Source organism: Mytilus galloprovincialis, chromosome 5 (genome assembly GCF_965363235.1).
Source record: "Mytilus galloprovincialis chromosome 5, xbMytGall1.hap1.1, whole genome shotgun sequence".
NCBI lineage: Eukaryota > Metazoa > Mollusca > Bivalvia > Mytilida > Mytilidae > Mytilus > Mytilus galloprovincialis.
The window spans coordinates 36993802-37015724 of NC_134842.1; the positions used below are offsets into that span (position 1 = coordinate 36993802).

Genomic DNA, 21923 nt, shown 5'->3' on the forward strand with positions numbered 1-21923 from the left:
TACATACATGTAGAAACGGACTATCTGATAACAACTACCACATTCCTGACTTGATAGAGAACATTTTAAGAAAAAAAACTGTGGGTTGAACCTGGTTGTATTGCTAGCCAAACCTCCCGCTTATATGGCAATGTTAAAAATACCGCTATAATGACAACATTACGTGACTGGAATACAGTACAAATAAATGCAACAACACTCAGGACAGAGAAAAACAGAAATAAATAATATTATACTACATTAGAACATGTAAACCACAGAATAACAACGGACACCTCCCATGAATTTACGACAGTATATCAGGACACCACAATAGAATTATGAATTGTGCGCCAAACGAATGTATCAAAGCTTCAAAAAGTTACATATTTTTTTCTGACGTCACAAGTGAATTTCTAAACATTTCTAAGTTTTGAGCAGCGGTATACTACTGTTGCCTTTATTTGTTTATATGTAAATATATATTTAAATTTTAAGTGAATAGTAAATCATCCGACGTTGCCATAAAAATTAGAGAAAAAAATCATGAGTTCTAGCATCACTTATGGAGGAAGTAAAAAAATCTATCTAAGACTCTTGCAATATTATTAAAACATTTGACGTTTTAATTTTACACAAGTATTCCCTATTCCAAACTAATAGACAAATTGAAAGAGTTGGTCCTGCTTTGTTTCATAAAAAAGAATGGCCACTGAGATACAAGTATATTGTCTTTGGGGGATAAATCGTACTTCACTAAAAAAAAATCACTATGATTCAAACAAAAAATTCTCTAAAACTGACATTATCAAGATGCTTGATTTCTTGATTGACAACATATTTGTAACGTCTGGAGGACGTGTTTTTCAACAAACAATCGACATTTCCATGGGAACAAACTGTGTCCCTCTTTTTTGCCGATTTGTTCCTTTATTCATATGAGGCTGACTTCATACAGGAACTTCTAAGAAAGAAAGAAGTTAGCAGTATCCTTTAACTTTACTTTCTGCCATATGGATGATGTTCTCTCACTAAATAATTCAAAATTTGGTGACAATGTTGAACGAATCTATCCTATCGAACGTCAGAAGAAGGATACAACAGATACAGATAAGTTTGCCTCATATCTTGACTTACATCTAGAAATTGACAATAAGGGTCGGTTGAAAATAAAACTTTACGAAAAAGGAGATGATTTCAGCTTCCCAATTGTGAACTTCTATGTAGCAACATTCCAGCAGCGCCTGCACACTGTGTATATATCTCCCAGTTGATACACTATTCAAGGGCTTGTATTTCCTATCATGATTTCCTTGGTAGAGGGTTGCTGCTCACAAAGAAATTACTAAACCAAGAGTTCCAAGTGGTGAAGTTGAAATCACCCCTTCGTAAGTTTTACGGACGCCATCACGAGTTGGTTGACCGTTTCACAGATGATAGCGAATATGTTCCTTATGTCGTAACTACAATCCCGTCCCCTTTTCCCTAATGTGACCTACGGAATTAGACGAATTACCGGGTTTGTACTAACATGAGAAACATGACGGGTGCCACAAGTGGAGCAGGATCTGCTTACCCTTCTAGAGCACCTGAGATCACCCCAGTTTTTTGGTGGAGTTCGTGTTGCTTAGTCTTTAGTTTTCTATGTAGTATTTTGTGTACTATTGTTTGTCTGTTGGTCTTTTTGTTTTTTTGCCATGGCGTTATCAGTTTATTTTCGACTTATGAGCTTAAATGTCCCTCTGGTATCATTCTCCTCTCTTTTTCAGTAATGCTCGAGGCCAAAAACATTTTGAGAGTCAAAAACCTAATACAAATGTTGAAGAGCTGATAGAGCCTAAACGAACCAAAGTTAAAACCAAACTTAGAGAAATTCATGAATAAAAATGGAATAAGAGAAGATATATTTCTAGATCAGATTACACATTCAAAGGAAGTGATGGAGCAAAAAGTGTAGTAGTTCAAAGAATAAGGCTTTAATGAGGTAATAAACTTATCTAATGACTTTTATCCAGATCAAATGTAATGTACAAACATACAATTCATGTTCAAGAACTCCCAAAAAATAATATTAAACTTTCTTATTCCATAAATGGAGCCAACAAAAAGCACAAATTAAAGTACCGTGGTTATGCATCATCATCTTATTTATTATGCTAGCTTTGCTTAAGCATATACCTTTATTGTACAAAAACGATATTTACCATCCGCAATTTATATCTTCGTACATATACTGAAAGTCTGCTCGTACACTAGGAGATACATATACAAGCCTTCTACTTAGAGATTTGCAATACTCATATCCTCTCCGCCATGTCATCTGTTCTTCTACTGGTAATACTGATAAAGGTGATTCCACTGTAAGTTAAGTACAAAACGCTGGTCTATATTTTTTATTCACTTGCTTCAACTGATGCAAAGACAAAACGTGTGCTTACTAAACATGTATCCTTAGGTTCAAATTTAACAAAATTAATAAGTTAGTTGTATTGACCGATGTCTTTCTTCATTCAATGAAATACAGACTATGCCCAGCCTATTAAAAGGACATTATCTACGAGATATACCAAAAATTAAAAACATGATTTGTTTTTGTTCATTAATAAAAGTGAAATAGTGAAATAATAATTCGCTTATAGCAGCTATTTTGGTTCAATTTTGTCAAAATAAGATAAGAAACGTCGCTGATTCAATTATTCACTAGCAAGTGAATAATTCGTCCTCATTGGATCCGTATGCATGTGACCTTCAATTCAACCCCTTAGCTAGCGACAGGTTACGCATAAACTAGGCGTGTTACAAAAGGAAATAAATGTCAACATTGAAGGTGAAACAAGGGTAAACCATTTGGTTGCCTTATTCGATCCACAACAACTCATTCTTATACAGGGAAAAAACGATGATTCTAATATGACGTGCTTCTTTCGCTTTGTAAGCAACACCGTGATAAAATTCTCGATATATCTATACTTAGCGCAGACTCCGACATGTATATAATAATTGCTGTTAAAATATACCTGCCACGGTAAACCACATGTATCTTAACCTATGTGCAAACGCTTTATCGATTTCGCTGTGTTGAAAAATTTCAATTGAAAAAAAAACCTACAGAACCTTTATTCTTATTCTGAGGCATAACAAAAAGAATTAATGAATTAGAGATCGGAAAAATGTACAAAATCAAAATAAATTAAAATTCCGCGAAATTCTATTATTGTTTTTGGCGCATTAACGTCGTTTCAAAACATGACGTCATACCAATGAAAACGCCACAGCTGAAGGTTTTCCCACTGCGTTTACTTTCTAAACTCGGATAATATTGCATTAAAATAAAGTTTTGAGGTAGGTGTTGCTTTTTTTCTATTCTATTGCATTATTCGCACATCTAATGATTTCAGCAAGTCAACATGGCGGCTCCTTGGTTAGAAAATGCCAACAGTGATGACGGTAGCTTACGAAAAAGAAATGTAAATTAAAAAAGGCAAATGTTGGGTTTGAGAATTAAAAGAATCAACCATATTTTTCTAGCGGTTATTTAAGAAATGATTCATGCATGCTACAGATTTATTAGATTTTTTTTACATTTATCTAACAGTGTAGAACAGCCACACACACGGCATACCTATCCTCACTTCAGTTTTTTAATGACCGTATTTGTCCTATTAGAATCGAAATAATTCATGAAAGCCATAGATTTGTTGGAAATTTACACATGGCCTGGGCCGTGATATTCGAATTTTATATTATCCTGAGCGTTAGCGAGGGATAAAATTAACGAATATCACGGCCCAGGCCATGTGTAAATTTCCAACAAATCTAAGGCTTCCATGAATTATTTCTTAATTAAAATATTTTTTAACCTATAATATGAAATCAAACAGACCTACACAAGCCATTTCCACGTGTTCACGCTATCTAATTATTTCCATGTTTATGTTTACATCAGGTTGAATGACCGTCGGCAGTCTTCGGAGGTCACCTCGATTGTTAATTTGATGGCGTTTAGACTAGAATACACACGAAATGCTAATACTTAATATCGAGTCCATGCATCGTAAATTGTTAACTTTATACTTTTTATAGTTTGGATATACGTTTTATATAAATAAGAATAAGTGGTATGGGTGCCAATGAGACAACTCTCCATCCAAGTCACAATGTGTAAAAAGTTAACTATTATAAGTGGTCACAGTACCGCTTTCAACACGGAGCCTTGACTCACACCGAACAGCAAGCTATATATAAAGGGCCCCAAAATGACTATTGTAAAATAATTCAAACAGGAAAACCAACGGTCTAATCTACATGAAAAACGAGAAACCAGAAACACCTATGAACCACACCAACAAACGACAACCACTGAACAACAGGTTCCTGACTTAGGACAGGTGCATAAACATGCAGCGGGTCTAAACGTTATAACAAGCGCCAACCTTCACCATAACATAAGACATTATTGTAACATTACAATATAAAAAGAAACACTATGAAATATCAATTGAAATGACTTAACTCGATCAAAAAGACATTAAAACAAAAACAAGTAAACAAACACTGAAGGAATACGTTTGATCTATGACACAATATAAATACAATATTAAAACGCAAGTGCCTAAATAAAATCAAGTATAAGAATTTGAGTCAAATCGGTGAACATGAATTTAACAGCTAAAGCCCCTTTAAATAACCAATATAGGCTATACTTGTATAATACTTTCCAATCTTCCATTCAATTTGAATGGCTATGGCAGTCACACATAACGATTGATTTGTTCTTACATTCTATGATGTCAAAATCATGAATTATGTGTTGAACAGGCAGATGTTCGTAGTTATCTGTAACACAGATATTCATGTTAATCAAATCATGATGGCATCTGTAAAATGTTCGAGGTGTTGATTTACAAATTAGAACCATTGGTTGAAAGGTAAGAAGCAACCTTTTGTGATTTGAGTCGCAAGCCCTAAAAATCATGTTTTTATTTATATATTCCTCATGTCGTAAAGTTAATGCGAAAACAATTGAAAAAAGTATCGTGTGTCGTTTAGTTGTATTTCTCAACATCTCGACGCCACATTCTTAATGATAGTCAGAATATGAATTGCACCTTACTGGTATGTGGTTTCCCCTATGGAGTCAAAGGGAAATATACGATCACCACCCTGTGAATTATTCAGTAAGATTACCTTTACTTATACTATATAACAGAACATTGAGATCAAAAGTGAATGCTAGCTTTTTTTTTTATTTTTCTCTAGGACATTTGTATTAAAACTATCTCAAATAAATAAGAAGCGATCTATCATAACGAGGAAGGTCTAGTGCTTAATAAAAATGTCTAAACGTCAAATAAACGTAATAACTGTGTTTTTATTTCAGTTTTCAAAAGAAATGTTCCGATGATATCAGCTTCCAACATTTTGTTAAAAAAAATCTTTATATCGTATCAACATTTTTAAATACGAGCTTTCATTTTGGCAAAACCTATCCTGTCGTTAAAAAAACACGCAAAACATGTCAGAATTTACACTTTTCGTTTGTATAAAAAAAAGTGGAATAATTCTTGCAATCTTACTTTAGGGATGGTGAATACGTACTTAAAGGTAGTAAAGTCAAATGTCTTGGCTATTACCCAAGAGGAAGACCACAGATTTTATGTGCGGATTATACAGATGTTTTTATGATGAATTTCTAGTTCCCACCACATTTAGATTACAAAATCACATGTTTTGTCCAGCGGTACATCATTTCTGTTTCTAAATTGAGTTCAACTGATTACCTGAAATTGCCTTTAAAACTATTCATATGTTCTTGAAAAAAAAAAGGTTATGTGATGTAAATTTAGGCGACAATAGTTAACGGATGTTCAAAGCTCGTAAATCGATAAGGAAGAGGACAACCGGCAATACTCCCAGAAGTAGGTAATAAGGGACAAAAGTGGGCAATATGAATTACGCAGAGACAAATCATGATAATCAACACAAACTATTGGAATGGAATGAACTAGAAAAGGAGTGAGAACTGATGCATTGACAAGTTAAGAGTCTACTGCTATGTATGAATCATCCGCCATTCGAAATTGTAAAACATGTACTAATAGAGGTCGGTCATTTACAAACGTATCAACCGTATCGTATACGTTGACGTATCCGCATCTGCAGTTATATCAAAAACTATTATGCGATTCCGAGCTTATTAATAAGACCATGCTTCATTTAAAAAAAAACTAATTTGAATCGCTTCGAAACAATCAAACATACACTTTCAATATTTGTGATAGTGGTGTTTTGTAAAACAAAAATAAGGGGTTCTATCACAACTACTTTTACATGCCCTTAAAAATGAGCCAATTTAGGGCAGGTACACGAATATTGTACACAATCCTTTAATAATTTAGTTAAAAAATATTTCAAGATCTTATATGAATAAACACCAAAAAAATCAAATGTAATACTTATATACATGTAAGGAACTTTGGATATTTTTCATTTTATCATAAAAGGTAATAGAAAGTACTGAGTATCACCCTATTTGTCAATTAACAATTTGGTTCTACGTGAGCACAAGTTCATACACAAACAAACGATTTTACCGTATTCACTCCTATCATGCCTGTAAACTGTTCCAACTATCCAGAATATCTTTAAAAGTAGGGTTAGGGAGCTACCATTTGATTTTTATGGGGGGGGGGCTAGGATGAAATTTGACAAAAATGGGAGGACAGGATTTTGAGTAAAAAAAAAGGCAGGATGAGTAACTTGGCAAAAAAAAGGCAGGATGACAATTGTTGTAAAAAAAGTCAGGATAAGCTAAGAAAAAAAAGGCAGGACCGAATAGACTGAAAAATAAAAAGGCAGGACAGAGATTATAAATAAAAAAAAAGGCAGGACACAATTTTTCATCCTAGCCCCCCCCCCCCCCCCCCCCCCCCCCCCCCCACATAAAAATCAAATGGTAGCTCCCTTACATATTCCACAAAAACTTGATATTTCCTTATTGTTTTGTAAATTTCTGCATTAGAAATTAATCAGTCGCCTATTTGCATTATTGAAAGTACATAAAATTAAAAGCTCGGGATCATATACTGTTTTTTTGGTATATCTGCAGATGCGGATACGTCAACGTATATGATACGGTTGATACGTCTTTAAATGACCGACCTCTAATACAGGTATAGTAGAGATTTCCAATAAAATGACATACGTACGTAACTTGACGTGCGGACCTAATGGGACTGGTTATTACCAACCATTGAATTTTATTCAATACGTCGCTCAAGATTAAACAAAGTATTTCAAGACTTTTAAAATCACACACTGGAATTTTCGTCCATATGAAATAATCTTATCATGACGAAAAATGATAGAAATCTTCATTTTTTTTTTATCACGTGGTTCTCAATATTCCCGCCTTTACTTTCACTGACATAAGCTCACGTATAAACACACGTATCCCATACTTATCATAGTATTATGTACGATTATGAGTATCTTTCATGGTTTTGATAATGACAATTATTTGTCAATATACTATGCAGATGAACGCCCCATTATACTTTTTTTCTTTCTTTCTTTATACATGTTATAGTTTATCTATCCTTTATTATATTTGTTGCGGGAAATATATTTAAACAGATATATTTTTCTTACAATTTTAGAAATATCAAAACCAGAGTTTGTCAGAATCTGTCTCTTTATAAAAGTTGAAAATTGAGATAAAACTATCGCTTCCATTTAATTTCTAAACAAATGTATTTTTCATTTTAATTCAAAAAATTTTGATTAAAAAAATCCCTATATATGTTGTTTTTTAGAATTAAGGTATGTTTGATTATGGATTGTTCTGTATTGATTTGTTTAACGAGAATGCTATCGGAGTCCAAATACAAAAGACATTTCCAGGCAATTTTTGTTATATCCCTTGAAATAAATTAACTTATAGTATTTTATCTATTTTATTGATAAAAAACTAAAAGGAGGTCACCGAATTCGTTTTACTGAATAAATCATTAACGGAAATTAAGTTAAGAAACAATGAACAACATGAGATATGATTTCATTGCCAGATGTGGATCCAGGATTTTGAAAAAGTGTGTGTGAGGGGGAGGGGCGGGGGATATAGGCAACGTTAGAAGTGGAACAAAAATACAAGTATTATTAGGATGTATGGCCATATATGTAAGTGTTCGTTGCATATGTAATTTACATATGCATATTTAGGACGAGAAGATGAATATGAACAAGACTTTGTATTATACTGCAGGAGGATATTTCATCCTACCAGGACACATGCGTTTGACCCTGGAACGACCAATCTTTGCTCTAACTCCTGAATATTGCGTACGTGGCAGAGATGCAGTCAATTTTTGAATTGAAACGGACAAGGATCGAGCCCAAGACTTCCCGCACTCGAGCAGTGGTGTAGCTTTCATTGACGCAATGAGGCAATCGCCTCACCAAATTTTTGACCATTAAAAAAGAGAGGATAAGAGAAGTATATACATTGTCCGTCATAGTATAAAGTACACCGAGTACCACGGTTCAAAACGTTGATTTCTTTCCTCCTTAATCCCTTATTCCTCATTATTAACGTCTTGAAAACGTTCTTTGATAAAGTTAATGTAGATTGAAATATCTTTTTTAAGTAACAGACAAAGTATACCTCGCAAAAAAATGATTCAAATAAGAGATCATAACTGTGAAACTGATATGATGCTTGATTTTTTTTATATACAACGAACTTTTTAACGAAATTTTCAACAGACAATTGGCATTCCTACATTTTATGTAGATCTGTTCTACCTTGGTTAATATAAGCAAAACTTCATAGTTCACCCAGTTATTATCATCCATACATTTGGAAAACAGCTAAACGTATAAAGTTCAAAGACGTAGTTAATCTTAGATTTAATATCCCCGAATCTGCACAAAAGCATTTTAGAGGAGGTCGTACATACATGTATAATTCTGTCAATTATTTTTGTTTTGAGCAGGACCTGTCTGTAACTGAGAATTAATCCTTTCACTAGCAGTTTCCTTAAAATCTATTGATTTAATGCGCACTAGAAAAAATATTTCATTATAGAATTCCACAAATCTGGATTTTTTTATAGATAGGATCTTTTTGCCAGTGTGTTACTTATCAAAAGTATGATCACCTACACCTATTTTGCGAGTCATATTTTCAATTAACCGCCCAATCCCTATTGACATTGACGTCTTTTAACCAAGGTGAGGCTTTGACTGCCAAGATTCAAATTATTTGCCTCACCAGAAATAAAATCCAAGTTACGCTACTGTCGATTGATTGATAGCTGGTTGCTTAACGTCCAGTGGCAAATATTTCATGTATAATTAACGTGTAGAAAGCGTGGCATTCTTTCTACAAGAGGCATCGAATTTATCGTCCCGACTCTGACCGGTCGGAACTGCATACTTGTAAATCCCGCACAACCAAACGGACTCCAACTTTGGCAATGGTTTAACTGCCGATCGGAACAGAACCAGCAGTGACCATATTTCTATTCCCCCGATCACTTTTGATGGTTACTGTCGAGGCGAGCTCGCGAACAAAGAGACAGTTATGAACATGTACGTATATTAATCAAAACATTTGCAACAAGAATATGTGGCCTTAAGACACCGTGCCCTTTCACATGATCATATGTCCATGTTCAGTGATCCACTTAATCCGGATCAAACTCTAATTTGGTATATAATTTTAAACGTTTTATATTTTGAACAGAACGGAGAACGGACCAATGCACAGACCAGTACATATGATATCCCCTTGCTATAATAGTTGTTCATACAACTAAAATGATCATGATTATACTTAACAAAACTACAATCAAATATTCCGTGCATGTCCTTATTTCATACGTATTTATATAAGTTAAACGCCAAACTTTTTAGGTAGCAATACACAGTTAGGAAAATATGTAAAAATTTACTCTCAAAAATTTACTCTCTTTCTTACAATTTAATTCACTGTTTGTGTCAAATATGTGCATTAGTTTTGTAATTTGTATCTTCCATAGATTTGATATCCAGTAGTTAAAATGGCAAAATATCATTTCTTTTTGGTGTATCTATGGCAACAATCTGCATTTATTTGCTATGAAATAATGCCAAAAGGGGGTAAAGATGTCATATATTTCCCAAAAATTTGGCCAGAAGTAGAATTTCAATCCCTTGGAATGATACCGTTTCTGAAACTGTTTACATATATCTATCAAGAAATTAAAAACAAATCATATGTCTTTCGTCGCATTTTTTGAAAAATTGCGTCAAAAACTTCGTGTAGAAAACAAGTGTTTGTAAACATTACATTAATTTCTGGATCTACGGCCGGTCTAGCTATGAAAATACGGACAGTCAAACAGAAAATAACCCAAAAAGAGAGGCGAAAGATACCAGAGGGACATTCAAACTCATAGATCGAAAATAACCTCACAGCGCCATGGCTAAAAAAAAACAGAAAAAAACAAACAAATAATAGTACACAAGACACACCATAGAAAACTAAAGACTAAGCAACACGAACCCCACCAAAACATGTCAAAAATACTCTTCATGTTCTTATAAACCAACTTTGATGGCTAAATTAGTACTCAGCTGTCTAAAATGAATTGTATTCCACAATAACTTTCATATTAGAATAATCCACAGGGGCCAAAATGCGAAACCACACTCCTAACTGTGTATTGCTACCTTAGAAAAACAATTTAAGAGCAATGACATTAAATTCCGCATACGTTTGTACGGGCTCTTCCTAGATTCCTTGCATCATTGTTATTAAAGACAAGATATTACAAAAAATAACTGATCAGTAAAGTGTAATCATATTTTATTCTTGAAGATGCGTTCTCATAAATTCCATTTGATAAAATTCTACGGAAAGGCGACGAAGTACTATCAGAAAGATGCATCAGTGATCTGAATTTTTACCTTTGACAAAAGTATCATAAAATAAATTATAGAAGAATGCTAAAATAAAAGAAGAAGCAAGTCGTGTACACCTTTTACATTCCGGCGTGTTTGAAATTCTTGTTTTAATCTTATAAATTTTAAAACACAAATGAGGATATGATCTCGCTTCAGATTCCATTATTTTGATTTTTTCAAACTTAATTTTGTTTTTGAAGCTTTAAGAATTCATCGTTTGAGAGATAAATATATGGGTCAAGTGAAATGACAAAGTACTGATCGGTGCATTGGATTACTGATAACTGAATTAATTATTCCCTTTAAAGTTTGTTGTCAATGAATCATCCCAAATCTAATAACAAAATATGTAAAGAATTAAAATAGTTGTTTGTGCTCATTTTTAAATATCATCTATTCCAATAAAGTATATGTATTCAACGAGCCACGAATTCATGCAGTCTATGCTCCCCTCCGTCATCCTTCAATGCAATAGGCAGAGATACGGTTAGTTAGGTTGGTTTTGTCGACTAATGTTATTTTACTGGAAATCTCTAGTGAGATGCAATACAACCTAGCTACAGAAGCAGACTTATCCTGCACTCTTTATACTTCCAACGAGAGTTATTCCTGGTTTACGATCATGAAACCTTTGAATTATAATTCAATCAACATACACTATATTTCGTCGCCCAAATGTCGTCAATATATCGGCAAAAATCTCGATTGATTACGTCTCTTGTCTTTTATATTGTAGCTAACAGGAAATGTGGTTAATTTTTTCCATAGGACAAATTACTTTTGATTAAACATCACTTAAACTTAAATTCAATATAGCTTCAATATTAGGTGGCACTAGGGCACTCATTTCTAATGTAAAGATTGTGTGATTCCCACACCTCTGCATAATGAAAAAATATATCCACAATCGTAAGAATATAATTTCCACTGATTTCTCACTAATTTAACGCATTCAACATACCATATGGTGTAAAAAGAAAACGTATTACAAAAATATCGAACTCCAAGGTAAATAAAAAGGGTTAGTCCATAAATACTGACAAAATCAAACATTAAGACTTTATCAACCAAAGGAAAGAATAGAAAACAACTTTCATTTTCCTGACTTAGCACAAGCATGTTTTTCCTTGTCAATTGACCATTATGGTAATGAACATGAAAAATAATAAAACCTTACTGCACAAGTTTATTTACTCTTCTTCTATAAGCCCTAAACTATTATGGGGTACAATGTCACATTTTACTCCGCAGATTACTGTAAACCTACTTATTTTTGCGGATACTTTATTTCGCGTTTTTCCCTTTCTAGTCCACTTCGCGGCGATTTAATTTCGCTATTTTCAAATTTACTTGGTGTAGTCAAATAAGAAAATATCCAAGTTTTACATATTCGCGACGATTAAAAAAAGAGGGACGAAAGATACCAAAGGGACAGTCAAACTCATAAATCTAAAACAAACTGACAACGCCATGGCTAAAAATAAAAAAGACAAACAGAAAAACAATAGTACACACGACACAACATAGCAAACTAAAGAATAAACAACACGAATAATATTCGCTTTATTTTGCTACTTGCGAAAGTCGCGAAAATAAGTTGGTATACAGTATGCTTTACCGAAATCAGATGTATCGGTAATCCATTTTAAGAGCAATGTAATGCTGATTTACTGAGGTTATTTTGTGGGTTAAGCCATTGAAAATTTTGAAGTTAAAGAAATGATCCCTTTTCTATTCCCTTTATTCTCTATCTCACTTACCTTCATCTGTCTGAATAGTGATTAATCCCTTTAACAGTATTCCAATCTGTAATAACATAAACAAATAGATACACTTAAATTAATGTATTAAGGTAGTTAGTGGGTATGTTGGATATGAAAGATTATAGGGGAAAAACTATGTTGCATGAGTATTTAAAAACAGAGATAAGTCTCGCATGTCGGCAGAATATTCAGAAAGAGACAATCTGATGGACATCAAATTGCTAATTAGTGCAAAGTTGAACGATATGACCTACTGGACAGGACATCGCGATAGTCAACAAACTACAGTGTACTGATAGAAATATATCTTTAAAAAAAATAGCATTGATATATCACAAGTAGTTTCTATCAAACTTATTAGACCAGAAAACTTGACATTGAAAATTGCTTACTAATTGACAGTCGCTGGAAAATGACCAAGGGTACAGAGCCTCGAAATATTTTGCCGTTTTTTGTAATACAAGTGTGAGACTTCCAAATAAGCTACTAAATGTAGATATTTATCAATAATTTTGATCTACATTACAACAATCATTAAAGGTAGTTCACCTGTTCGATTTTTATGAACATTGAAATATAACTTTTCCATATTCAACTCTTCAACAATTATAATGAAATAAAATATAACTTATAATTTATCAGATTAAACTCAAATGAGACAGTAACCCTAAAGCCCAATAATCTAACAGATACATGTACGTACCATGTCATGTCATTGTGGAGAGGGCTTACATAGGCTATGCCTGTTGCCCAATCCAATTCAATTTATTTGAATAAAATATTGTTTAAACTAAACTAAACCATGTCATGTCAAACAATGGTACAAAATATAAAAATGCAAATTTTTCAGTTTAGCATATATTTTTTTAATTATTATGGATTTCTATAATATACAGTTTCAAAATCATGCTGCAAATATTAATGGTATTCTAGTACTATTCAGTACACTTCGTTGTTGGTAAAAATAATAAACAAGCCAGAAAACATTTTTAAGAAAATAAAATAAACGAAAATCAAATAGCCCTTGAATGGTCAATGGTAATTTTGAACAAACATTCATTTCATCTTTCACGGCATAAGTGTGTACAATTAACATGATAAACAAGCCACACCTTTAACTCGTTAACCTATATATACATGCTTATAACGTACAACTTACCAAAATAAACATTTGAAAACTAATAATGTGCTGTATACAATTGCCACATCTACTTCAAACAGACAAAACAAGATTTCAATGAAAAGAATTCACATTTCCTGCCGTTTTTAAGAGGGTATATGTTTATAGAAATCTTCAGTTTTTATATTAATTGTTTGCTTTCACAATACCTATAATTTAGGCAAAGGAATTATTTATGAAACTTTATAACAAATATCATGATAAAAATTGATAGTATTGAAGTTTATTTTACTTGAATTCATGATATTAAAAAATTTCTTGGACATAAGATTGAATATTAAATTACAACTACATCAGAGCTATCACATTTCGATCACATCAGTCATTTTACTTTAATCTTCTATAAGCTATTTCAATATCTTTGAAGTAAATGTTAGTTGTAACATATAGCATGTATAGTGTTGTAAATCAAAAAAAAAATTACGTTAATATATTATGGAACCAAAATTGATGAATACTTTCTTCATTATCCCAGTGTATAATACAAGTGACCCCCAAGGATGACTGGGGGATAGAAGTAATGTCACCTTTGGTCCTCCGTCCGACCGGCAGTAAAACCCTCGCCAACGTGGGGCGTCCGTATCACTGTGCGGGATGTACAAATTTGCAGAATGGGGACGTTAAATTCGATGCCTCGTGTAAAGAGAGTGCCACGCTCTTTACACGCTAAGAACCCTTGTAACAACTCTTTGAGGGGTCTATAGGTGATCTGTTGCAAGGCTAAATTTCGGTTCCTATCCAATATACTCTCATTTTCCGTGGCAATCTACATTTCTCCGATCTTAATCCCGGACGCCTCTATTATAGAACCTACCTATTGCATTTTAGTGCGGTGACTGAAGGCATATTTATTTAAATCTAATCTCCCCACCATCACACACCTATATAGTACATCATTCGAAAGAGGAAACCTTGTTCAATAACAATATGCCTGTCGTAAGGACTTGATATGGTCACTTTTTTTTTTAATTGAGGTCAAAGGTCATCTGTTCAAATCTGTGAAAATTTTGTAGGGTTTCAATTTTGACATTTTTTTCTATTTCTAATCTCAGCCTCAATACAAACGATACTGTTTTGGCTTTACTCAGTCGGAAACCCGGTTGAAATAGAACAAAAGAATCGAAGCTCTGTGTTAGAGAAGGCGATAAATGTGTACTGTAATGTTTACTATAGTGACAAAAATTTTAAAAGTTAATAGAAACAAACAAAATTACAATTTTCTTCTCAATTACGAAGTGTTTTATTTTAAAAACACCATTTGCATAAGTTTTCAATTTATCTAGTACATAGTTAAGCAGAAAAATTATATATCAAGTCGACAACATGGGTATCTTTCAAGTTGGATTACAAAAATGCATAACCTCCGATTTTTATTTTTTTTTTACCACGGACGGAAAACATATCAATTTATCAGTTCGGTAATTTTCGTGTCTGCCCTTCCATTATGTGACTCAAGAAAAATTCAAAAAATGAGTAACAATAGTATCGAATGGAGAAAATCGAGTGCACCTTTTTATGTTAGGGCGTGTTTTAGTTGAATATTTTGTCTTGATATCGTACAAATCAAGAATACTTCATACATCGTCTCGCTTCAGATTCTATTATTTTTTTATATCAAAGCTACAGGTTGACTTTATAACAAAAAAAATCACAGTACTACAAGATGCAATATATGGGTCAAGTGAAATACCTATCTAATGAATAACTAAAACAGAGTAGATGGGTTCGAATAGCTATTTTTTTTACTGAAAGTACTTGACGATAGTCTTTCAAGTTGAATGATGAAAATGCATATCTTTGAAAAATTATAATTTTTTGTGTGTGATAACTAGGGTTTATAGTCTTCAACCATTAAAAAAATCTAGTCTGCCCTTCCACGAAATATTTAATTAGAATTTTTTTAAATGTTTATGAATTTTCGAAAATTCCACCTGACAACCGATCAGACAATAGTTTTAAGTTGAATCAATGCAGACAAGATCATAAACTGATGCTCATTAGCTAGTTGATACATTTGTCTTTTAAAATACAACTGACATAATATAAGGATCGTAATGGTGCAATGTAGATAAATTTATCGGTTTCAAAGAGCAAAATTGGTGGCGCGTCATCCCTACAATGGCTTCAAAATTGAAAATGAACTGGCGTAATGGGGAGATAATTTTGACGAAGTAGAATCCTGACTGTAATGTTTGTTATTATATATAAACCTTAATCATTAAGATTTTTTTATACAAAAATTTTCTAAAACGACGTTTTATAAACAATACTTCAAAAATCCAGTTTTCACCTCATAAAATGTTTAGAGCACTTAACCTTATAAAAAGTTTAAATTTCAGGTAAAAAAAATCAAGTGTCATGAAGTTCAAAATTATTTTTTAAAGTAATATATTTGTTGAGGTACTAAATCAAAGCAATAATACGTAACAGTCAAATATGACCTCAAATTGAATTTGCAGATATTTCTTGTTTTTTTATAGACTACTCGTTGCTTCTGTTTTTTCACAATTATTGCTGCTTCCATAATATTATCTGTTGTGTATTTTACTCTGGTTAATGTCTATTATATGATCGGTTTTGTACCTATACCTTCCTTTTTCCCCCTTGTAACGTACCACAAACTTCAAAGATATTCCATATAAAAAAAGATGTGGTATGATTGCCAATGAGACTACTCTCCAACAGAGACCAACTGACACATAAATTAACAATTATGGGTCACCGTATGGACTTCAGCAGTGTGTATAACCCATACTACATAGTCTTCAATTCCCGAAATGACAAATGTAAAACAAACGAAAAATCTAACGGCCTGATAAATGTACAAAATCAAATAAGAAAACAACAAATATAGTATGTAGAAAGAAAGACAACTACTGCATTACAGGCTCATGACTTGACACAGACACATACAGAATGTGGCGGGGTTTAACTATCTTAAAGGCGCGACAAGACGTGTACTAATATTTCTACACATTTCACCTGCCTGAAATGGACACAGGTACATGAAAGGTTCTGCTCAAAGCAAACACATTCTTTTGAGCACACAGATTTTCTTTTACAAGTACAAACAAGGACTTATAGGAAGCCCGAAGACATTTGTCCCTCGAAAAATACCGGCTTCAAAACATCCCTATCAATCCATCCAAAATTTAACGGAGATCTAAAAGGTGGGTTAGGAAGGTGTGATGACATCCATATGCTTGTCTGCACACCATCTTGAATTCGCTAAATTTCATGGTTGGCAACACTTAGATAGATAGCGTCGCACTTCACTATCGAAGCACAAAATCCATTGTCATTCAATGTTTCAACAAGGTGTTTTGACAAAAACTCATGATACATTTGTAAAGCCAATCCTAAATGAAAAGGAGTAAAACTGTTTTTGAGTGTTTTTGAGTGTGAATTGACATTACTATAAGACGTGTCACGGTACTTTTCTATCCCAAATTCATGTATTTGGTTTTGATGTTATATTTGTTATTCTCATCGGATTTTGTCTAATGCTTAGTCCGTTTCTGTGTATGTTACATTTTAATGGTGTGTCGTTATTCTCCTCTTATATTTAATGCGTTTTCCTAAGTTTTAGTTTGTTATCCCAATTTTGTTTATTGTCCATAGATTTACGAGTTTTGAACAGCGGTATACTACTGTTGCCTTTATTTGGTCACAGAAACGGTTGACTCAACAATTGCCAAGCATTTGCGCAATTTCTCTGGTGCCATTTCCCGAGAATAGACTTAGCTGTATGCTTTATCATCAGTAACCATGAAATGAATTGCAATACAAACGAAGACATTGACTGAATTGAAGAAGAGAAACACATGAACTATAAGAGGAACACTGAAGTGCAACAAAAACAAACGCCAACATACATAGAAACGAACTATTTAATAACAACTGCTATATTCCTTACTTTGTACAGGACATTTTAAGAAAACACGGTGGAATAAACCTGGTTAAATGTCATGCCTAACCTCCCGCTTTATGACAATGTTAAAAGAACTATATCGCTAAAATGACAACACTACGTGAAAGAAATACAGCACAAACCGCAGAAAAACAACGAACATATTCCATCAACTAAATATACCACAGGATATCAAAAACAGTGACGCGCTTCGGTAACTAACATGAAATCTCGAAATTTATACAATTACTTCACAATACTCGTCCAAACAATTTTGATGACAATGATGCTATGGAAAGGCAATTTTATAATTATTTGGATTACAAACGATAAGATATAACAGATAGATTATCCAACCGAAACCATAACAGAAACATCAAAAATAAATACATAAATGTTGGATGTACAAAATTCCTAGACACGTCGTATAGCAATGCAAATTCACACTCAGTTTAACAGTCATATTCGGGATTAGGTTTTTTGCTCACCAAACGTCATGTACCGTAAACATGGTAACAATTAGTTAATTTAATATACACTGGTTTCACATTGAATTTGGAGTACTTCTACTTTAGCGGACCCCATAAAAAGTACGGGAAACTATAGTAAATACTAGTATATAGAGATTGGTCGCGCCAAAAAGTTAAAAACTAAAATAGCCCAAACATTTTACAAAAAATATATAGTCAAAATCGAATTCCCCAGGTGAAGTTTTGTTTAAAAAAACCCTGTTGTTTTAAACAGTTTTTAAAATGACAATTACAAAATTTAGCAGAGATACGTCTTGGTAAGTGTACAAATGTCCACGCTTCCGTTACTCAGGTAGGTTTATCACGTGATAAAAATTCCATTACCTGTGACCTCTACGTTATGAAAATTCATGAAATAAGTGACGTCATAGTCAACCGTAACGTAAAATCAGCTGTGTTTACAAACATTACAATGTAAATACGGAAATGCCGATCAAGTTAAAAGATTTGTTTAGTATTTGTGAAAGTATTGAGAAAATATTTCAGTGGTGTATTTCTCGTGTTTCTTTAGGATTAATTCTAGATTTATCTGGAGAGGTATGTAAAAAGTATAGCCATGTACATTTTGTATTAAGACAGTTCCCTTTCAAACGACATTTTTTATTGGAAGTGCAGCAACAAAAAATGCAGTAAAAAAGTTTCTATCAGAAACAGATCCTGGTTTCAAGGACATAATTTAAGTTTGGAAAAAATATTATTTATTACATATTTCTGGATTTACAAATTAAACCAAGAATTTGTAAAGCATGGACTTTCCATTTGTAACCAAACAATCGTAGATTGGTACAATTATTGCCGTGAAGTCTGTATAGAAATTTTGGAAATAGACAGTGAAAAAATCGGAGGTGATAGCGTAATTGTTGAAATAGATGAAAGTAAATTTGGAAAAAGAAAATACCACAAAGGGCGTCGAGTAGAAGGTCAGTGGGTGTTTGGAGGCATCGAAAGAGACAGCAAAAAAAGTTTTTTTGCCACTGACAGTGGAAAATCGTACAAAAGAAACTTCACTAAAATTATCTAAAGACAATATAAAACCAGGAACAAAAATAATAACTGACTGTTGGAAGGCATATGATTGTCTTGGTTCTGAGGGATTTGAGCATCTTAAAGTCAACCATTCCGAGAATTTTGTAGACCCAGAAACAGAAGCGCATACAACCACAATTGAAAGTACCTGACGTACACTGAAAAAATCACTACCACGATTTATATTAAATTGTTCAGTTACACTAGTTAAAAGCAATCTTTAAACATCATTTGCATCGTCGTCTTTTGAAGCGATGAACAAGAATGGCCGCTGTTTATATTCAGGCATAACAACGTAAATTGGGGTTATCGGTCATCCGCATAAATTGTGCATCTTCCAACTCCCGGGCTCCGCTTAAACAGATTCTTCCCTTAAATTTGGTTACATCTATACACATAGTTTAATTACCTGTACATGAGATTTGTTCGCCCTTGAAAACTATATGTCATTTAAATGCTCATAACATAGAAGCGAATTCAAATTTCTCGGACGTTTCTAGCAGCTATGAAAGCTATTTTGATGATTTGCCTTACTTTAACGATACTAAAGAAGCTACCAGGCGGGGAGTGAGGCTAGGATACATTCATACATACATTCGCATAGAGACAATATTTAAAAAATATATATATTATAGTATATGTACCAATTGAAAGAAGGGACAGATTTGTAAAATTTCATCCTTTGTAAATTATATTAAAGATTATGTAGAATTACCAGTTGTGCTGGTTATTCCAAGCTTTTTTGTGAGAAATTGCAAATATGGTTTTTACATACGCAGACAATATTATTGGAGGCTTTATCTGCTTGAACAACGACATATATGGCATGCAAAGAGGATAAAGCATCCACAACCTCCGGGTTCTTGAATGGGTTAGACACTCTTGTAATCATGGAGTATGATGAATTTTCATTCAAATACATGCGCATGCATTTCTATGAGTGTCTATTTTTGACTATCACATTTACTTTAATTAGGGGGTAAATGTATGAAAACAATACAAAACTATGAACGAGTGGCACACACATTATTTAACCATTCATAGGATCGTGTTGATCAGTGTTTAGTTTTCTATGTTGTGTTTTGTGTAATTTTGATTGTCTGTTGGTCTTTTTCTTAAGCAATGTCGTTTCAACTTAAGAGTTTAAATGTCCTTTATCTTTCGTTTTTCCTTTATGATTAATGTCAGTTACAAAAGAAGCATATTTACAATTATTGTAAAATAACTCTGGTTAGATTTTAAAACAATGAATATGTCTGTCCAGCAATAAATACTGAATTTTCTTTATTAAGTTTATTTCCGAACCTTGCATTAGACCAACGTCCTTCCGTGAGAAGGTACGGTAGTCCACCTCAAAATATGTGAATAGTGTATTTTCCGTCATATGAGAGCTATTTTTTTCTTCACAGAAATCATTTGCACCTATCCAGGTTAAATTAACGAATGGGCATTCCGTTATTAATAAAAAAAATAATAAAAAAACAGAAGACCAGAACCCTGGAGTCGGCAAACTGTCATATCATTTATCACGGTAAGAGCTATATGTTTGTGGCAAAAAATCAACAGTAAAACTACCGATGGATGTTCAAAAGCTTCAAATACACTAACATGTATCTCATCGATTTATTTTTTCAATACTCGTCTAAAAACTTGCACTTGTTACTAAAAATGTTCTTTTTGTCAGTGTTTTTCATGCGTTCTTAATGCAAGAAAACATTTAGATTATGTACATGTAGTCATAAACAAGGGAAATTTACCTATGACATTCATTTGACATTGTATGATATAGCATGTAAATTGTTGAAGAATCAAACATTGTGTAGTCTAATTTGCCTTTCTTCTTTTTTAATTTAGCATTAAAACAATGACTAGAATAAACTTCTTTATATATTTTGCAGGTGCTACATGAAGATAAAAATGGAATTCTCGTAAACTGCGTGAAACTAAGCAGCATGCGAATGATGAAAATATAACATACAAGTGCAACAAATGATTAAATTGGATATGAAAAAAATCATATAAAAGGCAATATTGGAAGACGTGACGGAAGAAAACATTAAAATCCATAAATAGAAAGGACCAGTTGATCAAGATATAGTGTAATGAAACATATGCATGATATATATGTATGCTAATTGCCATGAAGAAATTGAGGAAGTTTTATAATCGCTTGTTGAATTGATTGTGGATTTCAAGGTATCTTGTGTAATACCATTACTAGGAAGATACGTGTGCAAACATGATGTTGGGATGTATAACAGTATTTTAAATTTAGCAAATTTCATGAAATTATAAGTGAACAGAAAGTTCGTATGCATGCAGAAATATAAGACGAAAACATAATGTAAAATTGTACAAAGAACACTTGTAATTGCACGAATTAAACGTTTGCAATGTATAAAGTTTAGTTTTAGAGGCAGTATACCATGGCCAAAATAGACAGTTAGCAGTGATTGCGGAAACTAATATAAGCTACATGTAGATTGATTTTGTTTCTGATTACATACATGTACATTTTTTTATGTTGTTTTTTTTAAAGGAAAAGGAATTCCAAATACATATAAATCTTTATTATATACATCAATTTA

At 32.9% G+C, this 21923-nt stretch overlaps 1 pseudogene; it reads left to right on the top strand.

The window, feature by feature from the left end:
* The first annotated feature begins 18735 nt into the window (after positions 1-18735).
* LOC143077060 (uncharacterized) lies at positions 18736-19559 on the top strand (annotated as a pseudogene).
* The last annotated feature ends 2364 nt before the right edge of the window (positions 19560-21923 follow it).